The sequence below is a fragment of the Geotrypetes seraphini genome, chromosome 2 (assembly GCF_902459505.1).
Source record: "Geotrypetes seraphini chromosome 2, aGeoSer1.1, whole genome shotgun sequence".
NCBI lineage: Eukaryota > Metazoa > Chordata > Amphibia > Gymnophiona > Dermophiidae > Geotrypetes > Geotrypetes seraphini.
This window is the reverse complement of record NC_047085.1, coordinates 59,933,125-59,955,587: the sequence shown is the minus strand read 5'-3', so window position 1 is coordinate 59,955,587 and position 22,463 is coordinate 59,933,125.

Below are 22,463 nucleotides of genomic sequence, written 5' to 3'. Positions count from 1 at the left end.
TGTGTAATGCATACAGTTCTGGTGATCATCTGGCATCCAGTGATCACTGCATGGCATGGTTTTAATATTAAGATGGGTATAGAAAGGGCTCATTCAAATGTATAGATTCTAGACTTAAAAAAAAAAAAAACTTCATTAGGATGGGGGATTACATCAAGGAATTGTCTGGATGGGAACATCTGGAAGGAGTGCAAATGCAGTGGGCAAAACTGAGGGCTCCTTTTACTAAGCTACAATAGCATTTTTAGCGTACGCAGAATTTTAGCGCTATATAAGTGATAAGTAGTAGTAGTAGGATATCAAACACATGACAATGTCACTGCATTAAAACAGATCGAATTATGGATGAATGAATTCAAATTAAAACTCAACTCAGACAAAACCAAATTCTTCTTAGCAATCCCAAATGATAAAATTAAAGATTCAACAATTTTTGTGAATGGTCAGGCGTTCCCTATCGAAGATTCCATAAAAATTCTGGGAGTGACTCTGGACCTACACCTTCCCTAAATGTACACACGGATTTATTGATCAGGAAATGCTTCTCGATATTATGGAAACTCAGATCTATCAGAAAATATTTTGACACAGTATCATTCCGCTTATTGGTTCAATCTTCCATTCTAAGCATACTTGACTACTGTAACATCATTTATTTAGGAACCTTCAAAAAAACCCTCCAAAGGCTCTGAGTCATTCAAAATTCGGTAGTTCGACTGATTTTTGGGTTGAGAAAATGGGAACACATTGGTCCCTATTATTGGTCCACTGGCTGCCCCTGGAAGCACGGGTTTTGTTTAAATTTTTTTGCCTTTGTTATAAATCATATTTGGCCTGGCCCCTATGTACCTGGTTTCTCAATTTAATCTGGACAGTGCTATTAGGCCCACACGCAGAATTCGTATGTTCACCTATCCATCATTAAAGGACTGCCACTACAAAAGATTCCTAGACGGAACTCTTGCCTCCCAGGCAGGTAAATGGAACGACTGGCTGGGTAACATTATCATGCATTCCTCATCCTACTTCAATTTTAGTAAATCAATAAAAACGAATTTGTTTAATCAATTGTAATCTAAGAATCTTATAGTGTTTCACTACTCCCACCCTGTACCTTATATTTGATGACTTTGTAATGTAACCAATTTGCTGATTGTCCAGCACCTCTTGTTGTAAATCGTCTCGAACTATTATGGCTTTGGCGGTATATAAAATTATTATTATTATTATTCTAAACACAAACAGGTTCTTCTGAACACACTTTCCTGGTCAATCTGGCCACCAAAAATCATGCTGGTGTCCACTAGTCCCTCTGGTCACCACCGGACCCTCCAACCATCAGTGGACATCTCGGTTTTCTGGCTGTTTCTGGTACCATTACCAGTCTCTCTGCTGGTTGCCACCAGTCTCTCTGGTCCCTCCACCAGTAACTTGCCAGTCACTATTGGACAATGGTTTCTGTTTCTTATGCCTGCTTTCTTCTGGGTCTTCTGGCTGCTTCTAGTACCATTACCAGTCTCTCTGTTAGTCACCACCAGTCCCTCCAGCCCCTCCGCTGTCACTCACCAGTCACCATCCCCACGGACCTTCCTACAACAAGTCAATCATAGCTACAATACCACTGGTCCCTGCGGACCCTTCCTGTCACCAGTCACTCCATGAGTACATTGGTCCCTTGGTCTCCGGAGACTCTCTGGTTACTCAGATATTCTCCCTGAGGACACTGGCTCCTCATTCCCTGGGGATTCTCTTGGTCACTTACCCCCCTCTTCTATGAAACCGCGCTAGCGGTTTTAAGCACAGAGAGCCGCGTTGAATGGCCTACACTGCTCCCGATGCTTATTGAGTTCCTATGAGCGTTGGGAGCAGCGTGGGCCATTCAGCGTGGCTCCCTGCTAAAGAAACTGCTAGTGCAGTTTTGTAGAAGAGGGGGGTTAGTCTCTCCCTGAGGACTCTCCTGGTTACTCAGTCACCACTGATCATGGCTGGTCATCAAGCTTAAGAACTCTAGTCCCTTGTGGACTCTCTGGTCAAACTAAGCTCTATTGGTCATAGGCTGGTCATGGTCACTCAGTCTCCTTGAGGACGGTCCTCATCACTCAGTCACCATTGGGCACAGCTGGATGTCAAGCTTGAGCACTTTTGCTCCTTGGTCTCTGGGGACTCTCCAGTCATGCTAAGCTCTACTGGGCATGTCTGGTCAATGTTAGGCATAATAAGGGTTAGGCTTTTGCCAGCATTCCTCCCCTTGAGAGTTCTCTGAGCTCTTAAAGGAGCACTGCTTTTCCATGTTCTTTGTTCCGGAAGTCTTTTCAAATCCCTTTATCACTCAGGGAGAGTAGAGAGCACCCAAGTGTCTTGTCAGCTTCTATATGCAAATTAGCTCCTTCTTCTGATGCTGTCTTTCCTCTGCTGGCTGGTGAAGGGACATACATCCCGTCACAGGAGCTCTGAAACAAAGTTTCAAGCTGATAAAACATTAATAAAAAAATACAAAAACCTTTTTATCACATTTCAAATAATTATTCAGTATTAGATTTTATTTCTTCTGTCTTTCATTGAACACTATTCCTAAATTGCGTATAGAGATGTAGAAAGCAAACATTTCAGTTGGGTACACATGCAAGATTGAGCAGTACAGAAGCAATTATTTTCTGAAATATGCTGAGTTTTAAAAGATAGGCAGTAATGGCACCATTCAGGTTCATCTATCCAAACAGTTCATCACTAAGGGCCCTGAGGTAAGCAGTTGACTTGAACAGCATGCCTTTAGACTAGATTTCTTTCTGATGAAACTGGGCTTGAGAAATTCAAGCTACATAAAGGATATGTAAGATATGCAATTAAAGAGCATAGCCAGTTTGCACTGGTAATGCATAACACAGCCTAGAAATGTACATGAATTTTATAGCGATCCTTGATTTGTAACAAGAAAGAAGCGGCAGAGACATCTGCTTAGTGAAACCGTTAGAATTTCTAAAAGGTCAGTGTAGTCAGGGAGATTGATGCATTCAAGGATGTTATCAATAATTTCTGGGCAATTGAGACTAGGAAAAAAAACATGAAATGAGATGTTATATAAGGGTAATAAGAGAGAAGTCATCCTGAAAGAAGGAAGAAAATTGTTTCCAAATGCTCTCTTGTGACTTCTGGTTTTTAATCTAATATATTGCCTTTAGTTGTAGGTTTTAATCAATAGCTATTGTGGAAGAGGAACGTTATTTTTTTTTTAAAAAAAACATGAAATATTCTGGTTCTTATGTTCTATAATTGTGTTACAACCAGCATCCTTGAAAAAAAAAAAATTATACAATTATGCTGCATGAGAATGCAATGTTAAATACAAGCTAGAACAGGCCACTACTATAGATATATTTCTTACCAAAGTAGTATAGCCTTCAGGAGGACAATATGAAAAACATAAAGAAATTGTTGTAACAGCAGACAATTGACAGATACACAAATTAAGAGGTCTGTTTACTAAAATGAGCTAAGCAATTAGCTTGTGAATTAGTGTTCATTGCTAGAGCATGAACATGGTAACCATTACCACATTGGAATGACATTGCACACTAATTCACAGGCTAACCGTACAGCCTGTTGTGAGTTTAAAAAGGGGCATTGATTGTGCATTGCGGTTTGCAATGGTCATTTTCCATGAGCTCTCACTGGTGCAGATAGAACAAGATGTACCTAATACCTCCTAAATAGGAGGCAGTAAGTGCATCAATATCAACTATAAATGCACAGATGGAGTAATCCTATAATTGTGTGTAGATGGATAGATGGATGGATAAATAGATGGATAGATGGATAAATAGATGAATAGATGGATAAATAGATGGATGGATAGATGGATGGATGGATAGATGGATGGATGGATAGATGGATAGATAGATGGATAGATAGATGGATAGATAGATGGATAAATAGATGGATAGATGGATAAATAGATGGAAGGATGGATGGATAGATGGATAAATAGATGGATAGATGGATAAATAGATGGAAGGATGGATGGAAGGATAGATAGATAGATTCCAAGGGCCTAATTCTATAAAAAGCACTTAACTTGAAGGCGCTAGTCAGCACAGTTGTCAATCATCCACTAGGTACTGTTTAGAGAATCATACCTAGCGGCACCTAGGTGGGCTTAGGCGTTCTAGTAGTAGGTGCTGGTATAATAGTCTGGGGTTTTCCTGGTCTCGTTTATGGGCATGTAATAGACACCTAGCAATGTCTAAGTCAACCACACCTATTCTCTGCTCCTAACCATGCCTACTTTTCAGCTAGGTGTCGTTAGGCACCACTAGGCACCTTGACTTAGCTGTCGCTAGGCGTCGTGTGGTATTCTGTGCAAAACTTAAATTGTACATATTTTAATAAGTATTTAAAGGTTTGGCCAATTACCATGCTAATTAAACTAACTAAAAACAATTACGTTGTGCATGGAATTCAGTTAGGTGTCGCTAGGCATCCCCGATTAGGATGCCTAGTGGCACCTAACCTAGGCATCGTTTATAGAATTTCCCTCCAAGAGGGCACCTGGTAGAGACCTATTCTATAAATGTCTCAATTCTGTAAATAGCATCCAAATTTGGATACACACACACACACACACACAAAAATTACATGCTAAATACTATTCACCCAAGTTGTATAGGAGCAACACAAGAATGCCTTGGTTGAAATCAGTAACGTACATGAACAGAGCAAGCAGCTAGAACTGCTTTTGTAAACGCTGCGCTGTAAAGAAGCTCAGCTTAAGGGAGAATATTGCATACTGGCAGAAGAGAAAGCCAAATGGTAGCAAGAGAAGGAAGAAATAATCTGTAGGGTGCAGGAGTTGCAAAAGCAATTAGAGAAGTGCACTCCAACTGATCACTGTGAGGAAATGGAGAAGAGGTTGACCAATGAGATAGCCCTGAACGTGATGCAGCTGACAGCCATGGAGAGGAGGCTGACACAGCAGCAAAAAGTTTATTTATTTCTTTATTTTAAAAATATATACACTGTTTAAACCTAAACGGTTTACATATCATTACATACATAATTCAGTAAGACAAAAATCACATAAAGTGCCCATCAAAAGAGCAATCACAAAGATCAAGTTCTAGAAAAATACATTAACAAATAGTTGCATTTTTAATAGTTTTCTGAAAATACCCTTGTCATAATATTTTCGTAATTGACCAACAAGTGAGTTCCACAGTTTGACCCCGCACAGCAAAAGTGTCCCTGAAGTTGTAGGACCAAGTCAACTTGTTAACAATCCAGAGGGATGACTATCAGGCCAAAGCAGTGGCTACAGATGCCAAAGTGGAGCTACTGCAACAGGAACCAGCAGCGACAGTGCCAGGATGGCAACATACCAGGCTGCAGGAGCAGCAAATGGAGGCGGTGCAGAACTTTAAGGCAATGGAAGCCAAGATCAAGGTACTGGAAACGCTGAATGACAAGAGATCTACCTCCAGGAGAAGGAGAGGAAGAATTTAATGATGAACATGCTACAAGAAAAAGAATGGTTGCAGAGAAAGAACACCTGGCTGAACACTGAACTGAAGTCTAAAACAGAGGAAGTTTTATCTCTGACCAGAGGAAAAGAAAATGAAATTTGTAAATTAAAATGTAGTCTAGGAGACAAGGAAAAGGAGATCACTCGAAAGAGGAAGCAAATAAACAGACTGACATTATTGAATGACGGTTTGCAGCAGCAGACAGAAGACCTGCTTACTCAGTTAAAGGAGACAAAAGAAAAGCAGTCTTTGGGGAAATGAGGTTCCAGGACGAACTGAAGGCTCACATCAGGCTTTCTAATTGGTACAAGAATGCAGCCAAGGACTCTGAAACTAGGAACACAGAGTTAAAAACACGATGGCAGATAAAGGTCAAATGGTCCATCCAGTCTGCCCATCCGCAATAACCATTAACTAGAAACATAGAAAGATGACGGCAGAAAAGGGCTATAGCCCATCAAGTCTGCCCACTCTACTGTCCCACCCCATTAAGTCAGAGTGCTGCTCGACCCACGTAGAAATCCCACGTGGATGTCCCATTTATTCTTAAAGTCGAGCACGCTAGTGGCCTTGATCACCTGCACCGGTAGTTTGTTCCAGTGATCCACCACCCTTTCTGTAAAGAAATACTTCCTGGTGTCACCACCAAATCTCCCTCCTATGAGTTTGAGCGGGTGCCCTCTTGTGACTGAAGGTCCCTTAGGAAAGAATATGTCGTTTTCCACCTCGACACGACCTGTAACGTACTTAAATGTCTCAATCATGTCACCCCTCTCCCTGCGCTCCTCTAGAGAGTAGAGCTGCAACTTGCCCAGTCTTTCCTCGTATGAGAGACCCTTGAGTCCGGAGACCATCCTAGTGGCCATTCGCTGGACTGACTCAGCTCGAAATACATCTTTACGGTAATGTGGCCTCCAGAATTGCACACAGTACTCCAGATGAGGTCTCACCATGGTTCTGTACAGTGGCATTATGACTTCAGGTTTACGGCTGACGAAGCTTCTATTGATACATCCCATCATTCGCCTTGCCTTGGATGAGGCCTTCTCTACTTGTTTGGCAGCCTTCATGTCTGCACTGATGATTACTCCCAAGTCCCGTTCTTCTGAGGTCGTAGCTAGTGTTTCTCCATTCAAGGTGTATGTTCTGCATGGATTTCTGCTGCCGAGATGCATCACCTTACACTTCTTTGCGTTGAAGCCCAGCTGCCATGTTGAGGACCAGTTTTCCAACTTGATCAGATCCTGCGCCATACCATCCGTGAGATCGCTTTCACCTACTATATTACACAGTTTGGCGTCGTCAGCAAACAGCGCTACTTTTCCCTGAAGCCCTCGGGTCAAGTCCCTTATGAATATGTTAAAAAGGGATGGTCCCAGGACTGAGCCCTGCGGCACTCCGCTAGACACCTCCGATGTCTCAGAGAGGGTGCCATTGACCACCACCCTCTGAAGTCTTCCACTCAGCCAATCATTGACCCATGCTGTTAGTTTCTCACCTAACCCCATCGATTTCATCTTGTTTAATAGTCTACGGTGTGGGACACTGTCAAACGCTTTGCTGAAATCCAAGTACACTATGTCCAGAGACACTCCCGAGTCTAGCTTTCCCACGTACCTATCCATAGAAACATGATGGCAGATAAATTATTATTATTATTTATTTATATGCCGCCATACCGGGGAGGTTTTAAGCGGCTCACAACATGAGAAAAACAATACATACATACATTTTCAATAAAAATCTCAATCAAATACAATAAAAGTCAGTACATACATTTCAATAAAATTGATCAGAATAAAGGCCAAATGGCCCATCCAGTTGGCCCCATCCGCAGAGTTGACTAGGGCCCAACCGCAGAGTTGACTAGGGCCCATCTACAGAGTTTACCAGGGCCGTTAAAGAAATGCAGAAAGTTTGAAAGAGGCTGAAGAAGAAAAGAAAACAGTTCAGACACAGATGTCTGAGATGAAAGTATCTAAGCACAAAGTCGTGAAGGAACTGGAAGAGGAAATTGGCAACCTCAGAGAAAGAAATTCTGTATTATCCCATAAGCTAGGGGAGACTCAGGCTCAGCTTACTGCTGAGATTGTTGTAGCACAGGACTGGCAGAAGCAAGTGGAAAAATTAAATGTGGAGCTACAAGCCATTCAGGAGAGCTAAGAAGGATACAGACCCATCGAATGGAAGATGACCCAGCCCAAGATCCAGGGAAGAGGCTTCATGACACCCTGGTGGGGCTAAAAGAGGCAAGCCAGAATGACCCACAGAAATGGGCTTGGCAACCTCAGTAGAATTTTGGAAGGAGTTACTGCAAGCATGCATGCCTGGTGATGGAAAGAGGTAAAGAATACATCAGTGGAGTTCTCCAGAGGTGGCTATCCACTGGGGATTATAGCCCAATTCTACCATACGTTTAGGAAGCCAGATGCCAGTAAACTAACCACAGTTGGGAAGGAGTCCCAACCTGTAAGACCTGACAAAACTCCCTGGATGGAGGATAGTGAAGTCCCCTCAAAAAGAATGAATACCTTGGGTACAGGTGGAGTAAGACCAAGGAGGGGATTGGAACCCTAATCTGAGGAAACAATAAAATCTGCTAGACCCACTTTGAAGAAAGCGAAATCTTCAACTTATGAGAAAATGAGCTAAGAGAAGGCTAAAACTAATTCAGAAAAGGACTCTAATTTGGTTATGGGAGATAACCATAGTCCTAAACCAAAACACAAATCTACAGATACATGTGGTAAAGTGGCCAAAGTTCAAGTGTGGCAGAAGCTGAAGAATGCACTGATCCGAGACTCTCCAGTGGGTGAGGGAACCCAGAAAGTGATGGCCAGTAGCCTGATGACTTAAAGATCTCAATCTGTATACTTTGGAGGAAAGGCGAGAGAGAGGAGATATGATAGAGATGTTTAAATACCTATGTGATGTAAATGTGCATGAGTCAAGTCTCTTTCATTTGAAAAGAAACTTTGCAATAAAAGAGCATAGGATGAAGTTAAGAAGCGTTAGGCTCCAGAGTAATGTTTACAAGAGGAGTTCCATCCCTTTTATCATCTTGGTCACTCTTCTATAGACCTTTTCTAATGCTGCTATATCTTTCTTGAGATAAGGAGAACAGAACTGAATGCAATACGCCAGGTGAGGTCGTACCATGGAGCGATACAGAGGCATTATAACATTCTTAAACTTGTTAATCTTGTCAATCTGTATACTTTGGAGGAAAGGCGAGAGAGAGGAGATATGATAGAGATGTTTAAATACCTATGTGATGTAAATGTGCATGAGTCAAGTCTCTTTCATTTGAAAAGAAACTTTGCAATAAAAGAGCATAGGATGAAGTTAAGAAGCGTTAGACTCCAGAGTAATGTTTACAAGAGGAGTTCCATCCCTTTTATCATCTTGGTCACTCTTCTATAGACCTTTTCTAATGCTGCTATATCTTTCTTGAGATAAGGAGAACAGAACTGAATGCAATACGCCAGGTGAGGTCTTACCATGGAGCGATACAGAGGCATTATAACATTCTTAGACTTGTTAACCATCTGTTTTTTAATAATTCCTAGCATCTTGTTTGCTTTTGTGGCCACTGCCACACATTTGCGTAAGGTTTAATTGTATTGTCTGCAATGACACCCAGCTCCTTTTCTTGGGCGCTAACCCCCAAGGTGGAACCTAGCATTCAGTAACTGTGATTTGGATTATTCTTCCCAATGTGCATCACTTTACATTTGTCCATATTAAATTTCATCTGCCACTTAGATGCCCAGTCTTCCAATTTCCTAAGGTCTGCCTGCAATTTTATCACAATCTGCATGTGTTTTAACAATTTTGAACAGTTTAATGTCATCTGCAAATTTACTCATCGTTCCAGTTTCCAGATCATTTATAAATAAGTTAAATAGCATTGGTCCGAGTACAGATCCCTGCAGCATTCCACTGTTTACTCTCCTCCATTGAGAAAATGATTTTCTATATGAAAACCAGTTCCTAAACCACAACTGAACTTTGCCACCTATCCCATGACTCTTTAATTTTTTTAGGACCCTCTCATGAGAAACTTTGTCAAAAGCTTTCTGAAAATCTAGATACACTACATCAACCAGCTCACCTTTATCCACATGTTTATTCACACCTTCAAATAAGTCAAGCAAATTGGTGAGGCAAGATCTCCCTTGGCTGAACCTATGTTGACACTCTCATTAAATCATGTTTGTCTACGTGTTCCATAATTTTTTTTTTTATAATAGTCTCTATCATTTTGCCCGGCACCATCTATAATTTCCTGGATCACCTCTGGAACACTTTTTTAAAAAATTGGTGTTACAGTGTCCACCCTACAGTGTTCGGGTACCATACTGGATTTTAAGATAAATTACAAATCTCTAACAATAGCTCTTTAAGTTAATTTTTCACTTCTATTAGTACTCTGGGATATACTGTATACCATCTGATCCAGGCAATTTGCTATTCTTCAGTTGTCAAATTGCCCCATTACATCTTCCAGTGTTACAGAAATTTGTTTCAGTTTCTTTGACTCATCTGCATTGAATGCCACCATTTCTGGCACTGGTATCTCCCCTAGGATCTAGGACTATTCAGCATGGCTAGTTTATCACTGCAGTTTCAGCACTGAATCAGCCACAATTAATCTTCCTACATTTGGCTGTCAGCTCGGGGGCATCATAGCAGCACCTGACCTCATTTTTTTTGGGGGGGGGGCACGATGCCCTCCCATATACCCCAAACTATGGATGCCCCCCCTTACTCTTCCCCACCATTCTAGCACCCCTTCCTGCCACTGCCTCTGACTCCACATACCTCTTGCAAGGTAAAGGATTGCCAGCTCGAGCAGTATCTTCCATCTCCTGCTCTCATCAGCCTTGGCTCCCCCTCCGGAGTGATGTCCTGGTCCTGCGACTAGGAAGTGGCAGAAGGGAGCAAAGGCCGGAACAAGCAAGGGATGGGAGATGCTGCTTGTGCTGGCAAACTTTTCAAGAGGTATTGTGTGTGTGTGTGGGGGGGGGGGTTGTGGAGAGGAGGCACTAACACCCCTAGCAAGATGGCACCATGAGGGGAGGAGCAGTCCACACCCCTGTTCCCTCTTAATATGGCACTGGGGAGGAGAGGCACCTACAGTGACGTGGAGAGAATGATTCAGCATGGCCATTTCAGCACTGCAGTGGTGAAACGGCCTGTGCTGAAATGGCCCTGATGAATCATCCCATTCCAACTTCCCAACATCTTTCTCTATCAATATCAAAACAAAGAATTAATTTAATCTCCCTGCTGTGGCCTTGTCATCCCTGAGCATCCCTTTCCCCCCTCAGTCATCTAGAGATCCAACTAATTTTTGTCCCAGCCTTTTGCCTATTTCTGATCTGAGGAAGAAGGGTCACCTCTGAAAGCTAATCAAACAATACACTAAGTTAGTCAAATAACAAAGATATTACCTTTATTCTTTTAGCTTTGTTTTTATTTCTTTTAATTCTATATATTATCTCAAAGAGTAGACTAACATGGCTGCCACACCATTTTTCAGCACTGTTATACAATTCAGATCAAGAGATTTTTCAGAGGTTTGCTTCCGGTAATGGACTTTAGATGAGATGGTCGGTGAAATGGTATTTTAAGTGTGGGATATAAATATGCAAGTGTAAATAATTTATAGGTCTGGCTAATGATTAGATATGGATGTACTATTCTGTCATTTGATTTTACTGTGTATGTCAGACTAGTTTTCTGTATTAATCATACAGATTGTCAGGCACTCGCATTGTGTGCTGAAACTGCCGAGTAGGTAATTACTGTACATAGAAAATCAAGAATGGTAGGAGATAGTTTTGAATGACTCATTGCTAATAGCGCAAATGTATGTGCATTCAGTATGGAAAAAAGATGTAACTTGTTAGCTATCAGTGACAATTGTCAATTGAAATATTTTATAGCAAATGGTGACAGCTGCATTAGATTAAATTCTAGAATTCCTTCCACATCCTACTCCATTCTCTAGTCTCACTTGCTTATACTATCAAACTATAAATTCAGACATGATAAAAAGTCATTTTAATTCATTCTGTTATGTGGTCTTCTGACTAACATGAGTAATAAAAATATAGCTTATCGCCATAGCAGCCCATTCCTAAAACTCAGTTCATATGCGCCACCAGCTTTCAACTGTGAAACAAACTAAATTGCTATGACATAATTGCAAAAAAGCCTCAATGTTAATTAAAGTGAACATTTAAGAAAATCTATTTCTGAGTACTGTCCCCTCTAAGGTCTTCAACCCCATACACACAAAGTAATATATAACACTGCATCAACATTCTGGAAGTCTGTTATTGAGAAAGATATGGGGGAAGCCTCTTCTTCCCTTGGATGGGTATCATGGAATGTTGCTACTCTTTGGGTTTTGGCCAGGTACTTCAGATGAGATGGTCAGTGAAATGGTATTTTTAATGTGGGATATAAATATGTAAGTTTTAATAATTTATAGGTCTGGCTAATGATTAGTAAGGGATGGACTACTCTGTCATTTGATTTTACTGTGTATGGCAGACTAATTTCCCTGATTGGCCACTGTGAGAACGGGATACTGGACTTGATAGACCATTAGTCTGACCCAGTATGGCTTTTCTTATGTTCTTACATAAGCCAAGTATAGGACAACTAAGCCATTGTGATATCAATGATGAGGTTGGCTCTGACTGTTGAGTGAAGCATTATGACATCACAATCACAGCTCTGAAATGCTGCTCTCATTGGGGTTCTGGAATCTTGCTATTCTTTGAGATGCTGGAATGTTGCTACTCTTTGGGGTTTGGTCAGATACTAGTGACCTGGATTGGCCACCGTGACAACAGGCTACTGGGCTTGATGGACCATTGGTCTGACCCAGTAAGGCTATTCTTATGTTCTTAAGTAGCAAGGGCAGCAGCAGCGAGCAAAAATTATCCCAGCAGCTCAACCCCTGCCCTGCGTCTGGTAGGAAGAAAGGCAGTTTCCTCTGTGACATGAGGACTGTTTAATACACTGTGAGCTGCAGCAAAGTAACCAGTTACATTATAGCTATAAAGGATTGATTTCATTGCTTGATATTAGGCAATTTATACTGTTTGCACTGATTGACTTGCTTCAGTTTGAACTACCTATAGTTATTTACAATTGTTCAGAACTGTTGGTTGGACGGTTAATTAAGTACTGACTTTGGAGGTTTTTATGACCAATGATAGCTCCTGATTATAGACGCAAGGCAAGAATTATTTCTATACTGTATGTTTGGAGCACTTGAGGTCTTTTCCTCCCACAGTAGAGTTTGCTAGGTATGTCCAGTCGTTTTTGCGGAATTATTTTCAACAGAGCCCCACAGACCTTTCCTACACTGGGCTTGGACAGCTGAGTTGGCAGCAGAGGGCACCGCAGCATTCACAGGATATCAGGCTTGATGGACCTCAAGTCTGTCCCAGTATGGCATCTCTTATGTTCTTACAAGAGCAGCTAGGTGAGGTGTCATCTGTAGGCGAGGAAGAACAGCAGGGGTTAGCCCTGGAATCTATCTACTCCCCCCCCCCCCCCCCCGAGTTTGCAAATGATGCCACAGAAGCTAAGGAGCTAGGGCAGTCACAGAGGGGAATCATCCCAGCACAGATGGCAGCCAAAATCTGACAGCCAAAATCCTATGAAAAAAAACAGCTTCTGGTGGACTATCACCACAAAAATGTAGATCTGCTCCGCCAAGCTGTACAGCTGCAGGAGTGCATCATGGTGGTGCAGGAGAGCAGCCTACAAGTACTGCAGGAGATGCAATGGAATGACCTGTTGCTGCAGTCTGTGGGTCTCTGGATGGACATGCAGGCTAACCCCAAGGTCCTGTCCACAACAGGTGCCTTCCCCTCACTTGGCTCCAGAGGGGCCAGCAGCCAGGCAACAGCTATCCACACAGTGGCCACCAACTGGAGGGGGAGGGTGACAGCACCCACATCATCAAGCAGCAAAGTATCGTCAGCATAATTTGCCCACCTCGGCCAAATGGGTGGAAGGCTAAGTGTATCCCCAGAGCAAGTATTGATCCCAGGTGAAACCTGCAGTGTAGTGCTGAGTTTGGTGACTGGCAGCAGTGGAAATGCAGGCCCTGTGAGATGGCAAAGATTAGAGTGGCTAAATATTAGAAGAGGGTTTTCTAATCATGAACATGCTCAGCTTCTGAAATAACACAATATAATCAGAAGGGCAGATCAATTACTATTCAAAATTAAATAAATATATCTATTCAACATAAATATTACAGTGGCAGCAGAAGCAGCTGGCTGTAACAACTATGATGCTAATGAGAGCTCTACAGGGCAGGGGTTGGACATTGCCTTACCTCCCAAGAGGGCTGGACCATCAATCAGGGACATGGGAGGGGGATGGGTGGCCGAGAGTGTGAGGGTCAGAGCATGTGCTATGATGCCCATCATTGTGTTGGTGTAGTAGTAGTGGTGGTGGTGGTGGAGGAGGAGGAAGTAGGCAGTGGGGTAGGTTGGAAGTGTGTTGGTTAGGGTGGTTATGTATGTCAGGAAATTGGGAGAAGGGGAGGGGGTGGTGTGTTTTTATATTCTGTAAAGAAATATAATGTAGCGCTCACTTTCATTGATCCAGTTCTGTTTGCTGCCACTTCTGGGGCCAGAGCGAGGAGGGGAGGGAGATCTGGGTGAAAGTAGAGATGTAAGAGAGGAGGGTGGCTTATAGAATGGTGCACATCACTGTGTTAGCATAGTGGTGGCGGTGAAAAAGATGGGTACTAAGGGAGTGTGAACCCTCAACATTTCATAAGAGGATGTGGTTTCTTACATATTGACATTGTCTCTCTGGGTCCTCTATTTTTTTTCTACAGTAGGCGGAGGGTTTGTTGGTTATGCTGCTATGGGTAGCATATCCGTCTTATGCACTACCAGAGACTTTCTAGCAGAGTTGCCTTACTTCTTGATTGGATTTTCATTTTGGAAGTAGCCTGCCTTCACCTGCTCAGGTGTATCATCTCGAAAACTGGGATCATTTCTTCTTTTCACCAGTTTTCTGATGAAGTTTTTAAAGACTGTAAATGGAGGGAACCTCCCTTGGTTGTCCTCCTTATATTGTATTTCTAGAGTTGACCATTTTTCTTTGATATCATATGGCAGCTTTGCTGTATACTTCGTTATGCCACAGGATGTGTCTAGGTAGCTCAGGCCTAGAAGATTGGATCGGCTTTGAGTGCTTCCAGTTCTTGGAGGAGGTCTCCCAAATCTAGCAGCTTGTCATTGTCTTTTCTGGTGAATTTTAGAAAGTTATTTATTCTCTTCATTAGTGCTTGCTGGATGGCTTCTGGGTTGCCATATTGCTGCTCAAGCCTCTCCAACATTTCTTGCAAGCCTCAAGCATGGTCAGGCTGAAATGAATCTTTCAGTCTTTTTAACTTTTCTGATAACTAAAGCCCCATCCATCTTATCATAACCTTAGTTATCCAATTCAACCCACTATGAAGATATTGGGTGTAACATTGGACCAAAACCTGATCATGAAAGACCAGGTAGACTCCTTGATCAGAAAAATATTTCACACCCTCTGGAAACTTCAGTCCATCAGAGCTTACTTCGATGCCTCATCATTTCAAATTCTAGTACAATCCCTTATTCTGAGTCAACTCGATTATTGTAACATCGCCTACTTGTCACTCCACCAGAAATACATGCGGCAATTGCAACTAGTTCAAAATACAGTGGTTAGACTACTTTGTGGACTGAGTAAGTTTGATCATGTGACACCTTCCTATCGACTTTTACACTGGCTATCGATGGAGGCATGTGTGAAATTCAAGTTTGGTTGTTTTTGCTTCAAGGTACTCTGTGACTTAGCCCCTAAATACATAACAGACCTTTCTCAACCAACAGACACAAGCGAAGCTCACACCTGAACTTCGTTTCTCCACCGGTTAGAGGTTGTAAATTTAAAAGTCATCATCAGCATCTTCTCGCACATCAAGCAGCATTTTGGGGTAAAGACCTTGAACAATTGCTTGTGCCTACTACCTATGGAGAATTCAGGAAACGCCTGAAAACACATCTATTCCTGAAATACTTAGGAAATCAACCTATTCAATTTTAGTCCTTAACAACCGAGCGCAAGAACCATCTGTCGCTAAATCTGTATTTTGTTTATTCACTCAATCTGTAACATTTCTAATCATTGTTAACCACATAGAACTTCACGGTCCTGCGGTATATAAACTGTTATTATTATTATCATCAGGTTCATTTCTTGCCTGGGGGTCGGCTTCATGACTGCTATGGCATCTCTAAGTCAGCTTTCCATCCACAGTACCTCTCTGGGTTTTCATTAAATTGGGTGAGTCCCTTGTTCACCATCTTCTTGTGTACCATATATGTTGCTAGATCTTCTCTTTCCGAGATCCCTATAGTGCTGGTAGTGGGCATCTGTAGCTAACTACTTGCTGCTATCTGCCTATAGACAGGTAGGGCCTGATTCTGTATAGGTGCCTCTTGCTTAATCACAGTATGCAGAAGGGCTGTGGCTGCTCATACTTCACTGGAGCTGGGTTCCTGTATGGAGCCAGGGTCTTCGCTTGAGATAAAAAGTTTCTCTTGGTGAGTCTTTCTGGAGCAAGAGCCAGTGGCAGTGTGTCTGTGTGAATGCTTGTGTATGGACCATTGTAATGGCATTTTATCTCCATGGTGTGATTTACCTTAAGCTTGCTTCTCTCAGGTGAGCTTGAGTCTGCTTCTGAGAAATATGCTTTCTCTTCATCAAGTGAATCCTCTGAGTGGCAGTGTGTCTGTGTGAATGCTTGTGTATGGACCATTGTAATGGCATTTTATCTCCATGGTGTGATTTACCTTAAGCTTGCTTCTCTCAGGTGAGCTTGAGTCTGCTTCTGAGAAATATGCTTTCTCTTCATCAAGTGAATCCTCTGAGTCAGATTGTGCTTGCTCTTTATCTCTGAGGTCTGGGCCTTCACGTATTCTAATGCGCACTGTGTGGGATCTTCTCATTTGATATGGCTAAGCTGACTCTGCCTGTTGTCAGCCCTTGTGGCTTCCTCCAGCACCTTAAGCTGTGCCTTGATGGCAGCCACTTCTTTCTCTTGTTAAAGCACATTCAAGGCAATATCTAGCTCTGCCTTCTCTGTTGTGCTTCTACCGCTGCCTTTTCTAGTTTTAACTTCTGTGTCTCTACAGTATAGCTGTTTATGCCTGGCTATAAAGAACCTTTGCTTTTGCAGCTTCTTCCTCAGTTCTCAATTTAACAGACATGGAGACTGGATGATCTGCTGGAATGGCTTGACTGTCCTGTTCTATGTGTTTGGGAGCTCCTGGTGGAGTGTTTAGAACTGCCTGAGTACTCGGATTCAGTGTCTTTATCTGGGGCCTCTGTTGGCTGCTCTGTCTCTTTAAGAGCATCCTTTACCATGGCCTGCCATACCTGGTCCATGGACCTTTGGTTCTCATACTGGGCCATACTATCTTGAATACACTTTCTAGCCAAGTAAACACAAAAATCTGCTGATGTGCTTTCAAATTTCTGATAAGCAGACTCTATATGACTGCCTAGGGCCTTCCCACTTATCTGCTGTGTTACTCTGACCCATAGGCTTTCTGGTGTCATGAGATATTTATGCACTTCTAGTTCATAGTTTTCCTGAGCCTTCCCATTCAAAGTGTATACCCTTATTTCTGTGCCCTCTTCACTGGCATCTGTTGTTTTTTTGGCCACAATGCTAGAATAAACCCCTTTTTGCAAACACTTCTGTAAGGTACATGTTTTTTTCCCTTTTAAGCTGGCACAGTCTCTATGGCAACCACTAGATACAATTAGATACTTTTAAAGCCTTGCTGCCTTATGAATTATTCATGCAGGTTTAGGTATGATGCTTATTCTGTACAAAAATCTATAAAATTTTCTTTTCAGCAGTCAAAAGGTATCTTTGCACAGTTGAAATACAAGCAGCAACTCTGAAAACTGAATATTCTTTCAAACAATACAGATTAATTTGAATTGCTTCTTGGTTTAACAAGTGATCTCACTCTGAAGATTGTCAACAGTTAATTTCTGATTATTCTGATTTCTCAATGGATCTCTGCTTCAAGGTTCAGCTATGCTAATCTTGAAATCAATTAAACATTGCCTGTTTCTGGTTTTCACTATTCTGGTAACAGGTTTACTGAACAGTCTTTACCATAGAGTTCACTGAAACCTCCTCAGATTTTGTACTGAAAAGCAGAGACTCCTCATGGTCTTGCCCTACTGAACTCACTTCTCTGAGGATATCAAGGAGAGAGAGAGAGAGAGAAAGAAAAAAAGACAGACAGACAGACAGTGGCCAAGGAGAGAGAGAGAAAGAAAAAAAGACAGACAGACAGCGGCCAAGGAGACAGAAAGAAAAAAAAGACAGACAGACAGGGGGCCAGGGAGAGAGACAGAAAGAAAAGGGGCATGAAGAGAGGAAGAAAGACAGACATATAGAAAGATAGAAATGCCTAAATCTACACACCTATACTAGCACCCGTTAATCTAACGGGCTTAAACACTAGTATAAATTTATATATTTGCAGCTTATAGCTACTGTATAAATAGCAATAGCAGTCAATGAGTGAAATCTCTTAATTTTACTACTAGTGGTCACCTCCACACTTCTGTTTTTCCTTGTAAATCCTCTTTCTGGAATTTTATTTTGCAATACAAGCAACATATCAAGATTCACTTGGCTATTCTTTTTAATCAGGACAGTGGAACCCAATACAAATCGGACAATTTCTGTATTTTTCTGCTATAGGTCTTTTGATGTTTGATTGTATGTGCTGATTCTTGCATTGAGAGTTTTCTCTCTTTGTATGCATTGTGTAGAAAAGCCAGATACAAAAAAAGGAGCAGCGAAGACCATATCTTTAAAAAAAAAAAAAAAAATCCTTTAATAACCATATAAAGTGGAACAAAAGACTGGACCCAACACGGACCATATTTCAGCTAGACTGCCCACTTCAGGAGTCCTAAAGAAATACAGAAATAAATAAAAACAAAAATACAAGAACGTTAATTCTAAATGATCTAGTTATTAAAATGGTAAAAGAGTCAAGAAATGATTTTGCATAATAGGAAGAACAAAAAATCTGTACATATTTAACCATAAGGGATACAGCTATGGGTTAAATTTTTTTTAAAAATTACACAATAAAAGAAATGTACTAAGGGCTCCTTTTATCAAGCCGTGCTAGTGGGGTTAACGCGCACGACTTTTCATCACGCGTTAACCCACGCGCTGGCCAAAACCTATCACAGTAGCAGCTAGCGCATCCGGCATTTTAGCGTGCGCTCTTACACGTGTTAAACCACTAGCACGGCTTGATAAAAGGAGCCCTAAATTTCAGAATTGAAAGATATAGTTATAATTGACCATTTGAATAAAAAACGTGTAAAAATTATTAAGCAAATATTTTTAAAAAAACATACCTCAAAAGAGACCACTCAACAGTATTTGAATAAATGACTTGGAGCATCTGAAACAACATACAATGCAAACATAAAAACATAAGTAGATGCTACTGCATAAACAAAGTAAATTCATAATTGCATAAGAAAAGAATCATCTTAAAATGAAAATAGACTGTCAATAGTTAATTACAAAAGATTATATAGAAAGAGGTATAACCTTAGTTATAACAGAAGAGCTGCATGTTTTAAAAATAACAGCACTATGGGCTCTTTTTATCAAGCTGCGCTAGCGGTTTAATGCACGTAATACCAAATGCTAAACCGCTGGCCGCGCTATCCGCTAACACCTCCCTTGATCAGGCATTAGTTTTTAGGCCAGCACGGGGGTTAATGCGTGATGAAACGTCACGTAGATTAATCCCGCTAGCGCGGCTTGATAAAAGGAGCCCTGTGGCAAAAGTAAAGAATGAAGAGATCTTAAAACAGTAGATTAAACAGTAGATCCTAAACTAAACTAAACTAAACTAAACTAAACCTTAGGTTTGTATACCGCACCATCTCCATGGTTGTGGAGCTCGGCACGGTTTACAGGAATTGTAATGAGAAGGAACTACAAGGAAGGGCTAGATGAAGATCAGAGGAAAGAAGAATGTTAGAGGGCTAGGATGGCAGATGAGTAGGGGGTGTTAGATTCTTGAGAAAAGCCAGGTTTTCAGATGTTTACGGAAGGGTTGGAGAGCACTCAGGTTCCGAAGAGGGGAGGTAAGGTTGTTCCAGAGCTCGGTGAATCTGAAGGGGAGGGTGGGTTCATTTTTTAGCCAGTTAACCACATCACATGGTGACTCCAGGCCTCGTTCCCTTTTCTACAGTTCCCGTAACCCTGACCTTAGATTTTGGACTGCCCGAGGAGAAAATCACAGAAAATTTTTGGCTGCTTCAACATATTAAATCCACCAACTACTGACATCCTTTCTGATTCATACCTTAATGATAAGTAACAGTTTTATTACTTCTTTAAATAACCTTCTAAATAGTTTTAATAGCTCAAAATGTTCTCTGAAAATATAGGCATTAATACAATCATTCTCTGTATAGTAATAGAGCATTATTTTAGTGGCATTAATTCCTTTTCTTCCTAGACCATTAGAGAATAAAGACAAATTTCACTAAGGTTTGTAGAATGACCCCATGTTGTGCTTTAAAAGAAAATTGATCCTTAAAAATGAACATTATTTTGTATTAAGGTCTTAGAAGTGTGAATAAAATAACCTTTCAGCATTTACAGCTTTTGTATAATGTTTTTTTGTGTGTGGTTTTTTTTTTGGGGGGGGGGGTTCTTCATATTTCCACTTCACAATCTATTGAATAGAATGGACAGATAAGAATAAAAGACAAGGAAATGGAATAGAAAAATAAGAAATCTATTATGAGGACAATTTTCAAAACAATGTATATGGCTGCAAAGCCTTTTTCCTCCTAGTATTTGTTTTGTAATAAAATGTCATTAGAGGAATATCCTAGTGGCCAGAGCAGTAATCTGAACCCCATCAAACACCGGACTCAAATTCTTCCAATCTCTAGAAGTAAGACCCCTGCAGTTAGTGATTTTGAGTGAAAACAAGTGTTTTGCCTATCTAGTTTCATACGGTATGGCTTATACTTGGCCCCCGATTTTGAGAAAGCCTTGTGACCATCTTCATATGATTAGTAACGGAAAGGGGATCTATGGAAACAAAGATTTGTTCTTCTCCTTTTACCTGGCTGGAAGGTGTGGCTCACTGGTAGAGCTACTGCTTCTGCACCCTGAGGTTTTGAGATCAAATCCCAGTCCTTGTGACCCTGGGCAAGTCACTTAATCCTTCAGTGCCCATTGATTTGAATGCCAAAGGCAGTATACAAGTCCCCATTCCATTACTTGGTAGGTGGCTACCACAAGGATTTTGAGCTAAGTGCCTGTTTTTCCAAGTTGGGTACCTAACATAAATGCAGGCATTTAGGCCAAGAAAGCCTAGGGATAAATATGGTGAGCCTAAAAGATATGACACCTAGAAACACCTAAGGCTACTTAGTCAGTGCTAAGCATGATTCTATACAGTGCTCTCTGTCACTACTCTACCTCTACCTCTAGAGTAGACATACAAATTTTCACTCAGTAGCCACACACCATTTCCTCATCAATTCCTTGTGTTCCCTTTATCTCCCTGCTCTTCTGTAGCTCACAACAATTTATCCTGGGCTCTTAGTGAGACAGCTGCTATTAAGTGTAGCTTCCCCCAAGCTTCCTGCTCAGACTTATCTTTTTTATATATCCATGCAGCTCCCAGGCTTAGTGCATGGGCCCAGCCTCTGAGCAGATCTCAGCATTTCTCTCATGCTTCTCTCCTATAAATGCTTTACATTTATTATTTTTTTTCTTCCTGTTATAGTCCAAAACAGCATCTCATGTCCTTTAAGCTCACCTCTGAGGAAACTGAGATGCTAGTCCATGGAGTGATGAAAAACTGGGAACAGCTGTCTGGTGTGGCAGAACAATGGCTCAATGCTTACATCAAACAGAAGATATGGGTGCCATTTTCATAACAACAGGGACATGGAGGACCATAAGAATAAGTAGCAGGAATTCTGAAGAAATGTGAAGGAAAAGGCTGGTGGCAGCTATCAACCTGGCAGTGGAGCACTGAACACCCTAGAACAATAGGGCCAGGAGCTAGTGGTGTTGCATGACATACCTTTCTGAACAAGCATCTAACCACATGTCCCTTAAATTTTGTCCATAATACCTGTGTCTGCAGGTTGTGGGATGTCATGCATATGGAATCATTTGCCTGCATCCTATGAATTTTGTGAGAAAGGAGTAAGGGAGTGGGTTGACAGTGATCTAACAGGGAGAGGTACCACCATCACCCAACACAATTTCTGGAAGTACCCTCATGCAAGCAAACATTGTGAAAGACCTCTCTACTTGCAGGCCAGGACTAGTGCAACTCCATACAAGCCATAGCCTCTTAGTAATGTGCAAGCACAAATTCCTGGACAGGGCCTTTGTTTACAGTCTTGCATCTGTCATGCCTTGGCCAGCTGAACTCGGAGCAGTTGTGATACTGAGAACAAGGATAGGATTGGGGGCCAGGTAAGGCTTGTACTGTGCATGATAGATGGATAGACAGGTTCTTGGGAAGGGCTACATGAACAATGTATTGAGGGGAAGTGCTATATAAGATGCATACAATGTCAATTGGTGAGTATGGGCCAAGTAACCTCATATGCCAAATGTTGCCTTTTATGCTCTTATCTAGAAATGAAGGCCACTATATAGATGCAGAGATTGGGTCAAACTCACAGTCAGCTGTGGAAAGAGAACATGCTTCACTAGCAGATGGAATCACCCAAACACATGGGACATTCATTGTAAGGAACCACCAGTCACGAGGTATAATCAGATGGAGGACATCACGTTGCCTATGTTCTGTTAAT